Here is a 6,550-nt window from a genome sequence, read left to right on the forward strand (position 1 = left end):
GCCAAAAAGGCTCCTTCAATCAGACTGAGTAGTCTGTCCCCCGTTTTGTAATCTTGGGAGGATTGGTTCCCGAGGTCAGTGTTAGGGGTGCTATTGAATCCTGTTACCGGCCGGGAGCGTGGAGGGGAAGGGGGTGCCTGGTTTGGTAGGACCTGGTTGGGGCCTACTGGGGACGGGTTGGTTGGTCTAGCTGACCGGCTTACGGTAAAAACGCTGAAGGGGTCCCGCCCCGTGCGGTACATATGTAGGCCCCAAGCCTTTGGGCTATCCCAGGATGCAGCTTTTCCCTTGGAGGTAAACTTAAGGATCAATGGGTGACATCTACCTTGAGTCCCATCAATGCACGTTCCTTGATCTTTGCCCTGGGTCTCTGTCATTCTGAAGCCCCTCATTCCCTCGAGTGACCACGTCCCAAGTGGACGAGGGTCTCCAATAGGTGGTGCCAGTTGTTTCATATCCCCAAGATCGGCAGAACCCTGTTTCGCTCCCACCACATTTGCTAATCTGCCCTGGGTCTCCCCTGCTGCCGGGCAGGCATAGACGCCTCCCTTAGCCAGACATACATCATTGTCGATCATCAGTTTACAAACAGCAAACCAGATCTCGGGAAAATAAGTCCCAAGGGAAGCTAATTGGGAGGTCTGGTTGATGATTTCTCCTGTGAGAAGGTTATTTATCATCCAGGTAATATTGTAAACCTGGTGTGGACTCCCGTTCCCCGCGACCAGTCCTGGCCCTAGCAGGGCCCATAAAATGGTTAAGGGCCCCCGCGGGTGAGTCTTAGCTTTAGAGGATTTTGGGTGCGCTGGATCCTCCATGGCCGCTCCTCTTCAGTAGGGTGTGCTGCCTTGACATGGGAGGCATGGACCCAGGCGGCGATGCCGTCTACCTTGATTGCCGTTGGTGTGGTCAGGAGGACTGTGTATGGTCCCTTCCACCAGGGCTCCAGGTTTTTAGTCTGATGTCTGCAGACGGAGACGGAGTCTCCGATCTGGAAAGGGTGAGGGACTATTGGCTTGTCCAACTGTTCTCGGTAGGCGGCGGCCAATGGTTTCCAGACCTCCCTCTGGACGATCTGGAGTGCCTGCAAATGAGCTTCCAGAGAAGGGCTGTTAGCATAATCAGCAACATGAGAATCAAAGAAGGTGACAATTGGTGGCGGAGCCCCATATAGTATTTCAAATGGGGTCAATCCATGAGAGCCCGGAGTGTTCCTGGCTCGGTATAGAGCCAGGGGCAGTAGGAGTACCCAGTCTCTAGAGCCAGTTGCAAGCGTCAATTTAGATAGAGTCTCCTTAATGGTTCTATTTATACGTTCTACCTGTCCTGAACTTTAGGGTCTATAAGCACAGTGTAATTTTTAATCAATCCCCAACAGCTTAGCCACCAGCTGACTTACCTGGGAGACGAAGGCTGGCCCATTATCTGACCCCAGTGCTTGGGGCATCCCATACCTGGGGAAGATCTCTTCCAGTAACTTCTTGGTGACTATTTTAGCTGTCTCATGTTTGGTGGGAAAAGCTTCCACCCAGCCAGAGAAAGTATCCACAAACACCAGCAGGTACTTGTAGTCCTGGTTTGACTTCTGTGAAATCGATTTCCCAATGGGCACCCGGTCGGGGTCCCGCATCCGGATCCCTGTTCTGAATCTGGTTTTTCCAGCATCAACCTGGGCACAAGCCCTGCAAGTGTCCATTACCTGCTGTAGGATGCTGTCTCTTCCTAACAGATAGTAGATGCCCTCCTCTCTATCCAGGAGGGTTTTCATCTTTCGGGGACTGAGGTGGGTCAATTTATGCAAGTAAGTTATCAGTTCGAAAGTCTGCTTCATGGGCATTACAGGTTTTTCCTTGTAGGCCCAATGCCCTTTTGTTGGTTCATAAGAGGCCCCCATTTTCTCTAGCAAGTCTGTGTCCTCCTTGGTGTAATGGAAGGGACAGTACATGGAGGAGACATCAGTAATCTATGGGGAAAGGGGAAAGGCTTGTGAGGCATCTGGTGGCATGTGTGTGGCGGCCTCCGGTGCGGCTCTATCGGCCATCCTGTTGCCCCGAGCCTCGGGGCTGTCCCCTTTCTGGTGTCCAGGACAGTGGATAATGCTGAGTTTCTGGGGTAGAAACAGGGCCTTCAGCAGGGCCAGAATCTCAGTCTTGTTTTTAATGTCTTTTCCTTCTGAGGTTAGGAGTCCCCTCCACCTATAGATTTCCCCATGAATATGGGCAGTGGCAAACGCATACCGGCTATCCGTGTAAACGTTTAGCTTCTTACCTTCAGCCATCTGGAGGGCCTTGGTCAAGGCGATGAGTTCTGCTCTCTGGGCCGAGGTTCCCGGTGGTAGGGCTTTCCCAAATTACCTTGATTTCAGTGGTCACAGCTGCTCCTGCCCTCCGCTCTCCGTTGTCCAGAAAGCTACTGCCATCCGTGTACCAGGTGAAGTCCGCGCCCGGGAGGGGTCGATCCAACAGGTCCGGTCTGGTCCCGTGCATTTCCGCGAGGATCTGGAGACAGTCGTGCTGCTCCGGCCCCTCCGGGAGTGGGAGCAGGGTGGCGGGGTTAAGTGCCATAATGGGGCCGAAGTGGACCCGGTCAGTGTCCAGGAGCATAGCCTGATAGTGGGTCATCCGTGCATTGGACAGCCAGCGGTCTGGCGGCTGTTTGATCAGGGCCTCTACTGCGTGAGGTGCAAAACTGGTCAGGGGCTGTCCCAAGGTTAGTTTGCCAGCGTCCTTGGTAAGGACCGCAATGGCTGCCACCATGCGCAAACAAGGCGGCCACCCGGAGGCAACAGGGTTAAGTTTCTTCGAGAGATAGGCTAGGGGCGCTTCCAGGGTCCTGTTCTCTGGACCAAGACCCCTTTTGCATAGCCTTGCCTCTCGTCTACAAACAGTTCAAAAGGCTTGGTCAGATCCGGGAGGCCGAGAGCTGGGGAAGTTAATAGGGCTCTCTTGATATTTTTAAAGGCCTTCTGATGCTCCTCATGCCAATCAAAGAGGGCCCCTTGCTTCGTGAGGGAGTATAGGGGTGCAGCCATTTCTGCAAAACCTGGTATCCAAAGGCGGCAGAACCCTGCTGTCCCCAAGAATTCCCGTAGTTGGCGGGGGCCTCTAGGGACAGGGATATTCATAATAGTCTGTTTACGGGCCTCCGTTAGCCATCTTTGCCCCACTTTGATCTGGTAGCCTAGATAGGTGACCTGCCGCTGGCAAATTTGGGCCTTCTTTGCAGATGCTCGATACCCTAAAGCTCCCAAGGTCCTCAGGAGAGCAGACGTGCCCTCCCTGCAGCCTTCCTCCGAATCTGCTGCCAGTAGGAGGTCATCTACATATTGCAGCAAAATTAGGGACGGGTGTTGAATTCTAAAATCGGCTAAGTCCCTGTGTAGGGCCTCATCAAAGAGGGTTGGGCTATTTTTAAAACCCTGTGGGAGATGGGTCCATGTTAGCTGTCCAGATATCCCTAACTCCGGGTCCTTCCATTCGAAGGCGAAGATGGGTTGGCTGACTGGATGTAGCCTCAAGCAAAAGAAGGCATCTTTGAGGTCTAGCACTGTATACCAGACGTGAGAGGGCGGCAACCCGCTCAGTAAATTATATGGATTGGGGACTGTAGGGTCTTCCACCCGTCTGTTGACCTCTCATAGGTCTTGAACCGGCCGATAATCTCCTGTGTCTGGTTTTTTCACAGGAAGGAGGGGAGTGTTCCATGGTGACCGGCAAGGGACTAAGATCCCTTGGTCCAAAAGTCTTTTGATATGTGGTTTAATTCCTTGGTATGCCTCCTGGGACATGGGGTATTGCCTGATTGACACAGGAGAGGCCGTGGCTTTTAAGGATATTACTAATGGTGGTTGTTGGGCCAGTCCCATGCCCCCTGTCTCGGCCCAGGCCAGTGGGAACTCCTCCAGCCAGGATATGGCGATCGGTTCTTGGGCCCTTTCAGGCCCCTCTGGTTTATAAAGTTTATATTTATCCTCTAAATTAAGAGTCAGAACATGGAGAGGCTTTCCTTGGGGTCCTGTGATATGAGCCCCTGCCTCTTCAAAATGTATTTGCGCTCTCAATTTAGTGAGGAGATCCCTGCCCAGTAGCGGGTAAGGGCAGTCAGGTACATGTAAGAAAGAATGAGTCACCCTACCGGTAGCCAGCAGTACTTTCTGGTTCGTGGTCCACCGATATCGCTTGCCTCCAGTGGCTCCTTGGACCCAAGCCGACTTGTCGCTCAGTGGTCCCGTAGGGTGGGTTAGCACGGAATGTTGAGCACCGGTATCCACCAGGAAGGTGACAGGTTGCCCCCGACATCAAGGGTTATCCTGGGCTCAGGGGGAGGGGGCTCCTGGCCCCGACCCCCCTAATCCTCCAGGGTCAGCAGGGATGTCAGGGATGTCTGGGGCTTTGGCCTGCGGGGCCCTTTTGGTCGCTTTGGGCAATCTTTAACCCAATGGCCTTTTTCCTTACAGTACGCACATTGGTCTTTGTCCACTCGGGGTCCCCTTCTGTCTCCCCCCTGTCTATCCTGTCGCTGCCCTGACACTACAGTGGCTAGCAATTTGCTAATCTCCTTATTTCTCTTACGGTCCCTGAGATTTTCTCTTTTATTTGTCTTTTTTTTAAGTCTCTCATCCCTCTCTTCTGTTTTCTTTCTCAGCCTCTCGTCCCCCCCTTTTTTTTTGAGTCTCCCTTTTGTTGAATATGCGTTCTGCTTCCTTTAACAAATCTTGTAGGGAACTCTCTTTGAGATTTTTTTTAACCTCTCAAGCTTTTTTCTGATATCTGGTGCGGACTGCCAGATAAAAGACATAGAGAGGTTACATCCTGGGCTCTCAGGATCGTAAGGAGTGTATATACGGTAGGCTTCTTTGAGCCGCTCCAGAAAGGCAGAGGGGGATTCCTCAGGACCCTGGACAACCTGCTTCACCTGAGCCAAATTAGTGGGGCGTCTGGCGGCCCCATGGAGACCCGCTATGAGCAACTGGAGATAGAGACGTAGGTGGTTCCTACCTTCAGCCGTGGTAAAATCCCAGTTGGGACGTTCCAAGGGGAAGGCGGCATCAATCTCATTTGGCAATTGTGTAGGGCGGCCATTGTCGCCCAAGACATTTTTCCGAGCCTCCAGGAAGACTCTCTGTTTCTCCTCCGTGGTCAACAGCGCCTGCAGCAGCTGCTGGCAGTCATCCACGTGGGCTGATGGGTAACTAAAATGGACTCAATTAGAGAGGTTAGCATAGAGGGGTCCTTGGAAAAAGGAGGGTTGTTATTCTTTCAGTTATAGAGATCAGAGGCAGAGAAGGGCCAATATTGAGGCTGGCCATTCGGTCCCGCGCGTAAGGGAAGTGCTTGGGAGGTGGAGTCTGGGGGTGGCTCCCTGCGGGCCCTCAATCGCCTGGCCATTGGGGATGGTGCCGGGTCAGCCGGGGCTGCTGCTGCCGGCGCGGCTTTCCCCGATGGAGCCGTGTCTTGGTAAGGCGGGGGTTCCTCAGTCAATAGATCCACGAGTAAATCGTCTCCTGGGGGTAAAACCTCGGCTTTTCTTTGTTCTTGACCTGTGGAGTCTTGGTCAGGGCTGGGTATAGGGAGGATCGAGTTGGCGGTCAGGCTGGGGTAGGGAGGAGGGAAGGTGGAAGGGCTGGGGCAGACGGAGTAGGAGGGGGGCATTTGGGGGTGACAAAAGGCTTGACCCACGGCGGTGGGTCGTAGGCTAGGGCCTCCCAGGTCACGATGTATGCAGTTTGGTCGGGGTGACCGTGGGGCCCTGGATCCATCACTTTGGCTTTCACCTGGGAAATAATATCGAGGTTAAAAGTCCCGTCCCGCGGCCAGCCCACGTTGAAGGTTGGCCACTCGGACGAACAGAAGGTGACCCATTTCTTTTTGTGGACGTCCACTGGTTGGTTATTGGCGGTATCCTGGACGTCCCTCCAATGCTGCAAAGTGAGGCTTAGGGGGGTGGTTATGGATTGGCCCATAGTTTCCAACAAAGTCACCACAAACACTGAGCAGACGAACAGCACGCGGAGGCTAACACATAGGAGTCGCGCAGCGCCGCTTCGGCGCAAAACCGAAAGTAAAAATTCAGATGGAGACGTAGGTGAGGGTCCGGATCCCTCGTCTCCCACAAGTACCACGTACCCCTCGGACAGGGGCGGGACTCCAAAGAGTCCGACTCTGGTCGCGGGTTGAGACAGATGAGCTCCGAAGAATCGGGCTCCGGAAAGCCTTGGAACGTCTTCCAGGCTTGCGGGAGAGAAGTCCGAGCTCGTCAGCTCCTTCCCTCTTCCGCCTGGTACAGACTATTCAGCTGAATATCACAGAGAGTGAGATCGCAGCGCGGCAGACAAACAGGAAGCACATAGACAGATGCTGGCCAGCTTACCTCCCGATGGTGGGTCGGTGGTCCCTGGGTAGGGGTCTCCAATTCCCGGCCAATGCACCAAAATGAAAGACCCTCAGAGAGTGTCTTCCCCCTGGGGAGACCCCTCCCAAGGAACAGCGAGACCACTAGTTCGGATGCAAACTGCAAGAGGTTTATTCAAACACACAGGTACCTGGGGCGA

The 6,550-nt window shown here is 53.7% G+C and overlaps 1 pseudogene; it reads right to left on the reverse strand.

Annotated features, from left to right (window-relative positions):
- Window positions 1-757: 757 nt before the first annotated feature.
- On the reverse strand, window positions 758-6,543 carry LOC126513492 (uncharacterized; annotated as a pseudogene).
- Between the last annotated feature and the right edge of the window lie 7 nt (window positions 6,544-6,550).

Source organism: Alexandromys fortis, unplaced genomic scaffold (genome assembly GCF_014885135.2).
Source record: "Alexandromys fortis isolate MF-2015 unplaced genomic scaffold, M_Fortis_MF-2015_v1.1 scaffold_118, whole genome shotgun sequence".
Classification (NCBI taxonomy): Eukaryota; Metazoa; Chordata; class Mammalia; order Rodentia; family Cricetidae; genus Alexandromys; species Alexandromys fortis.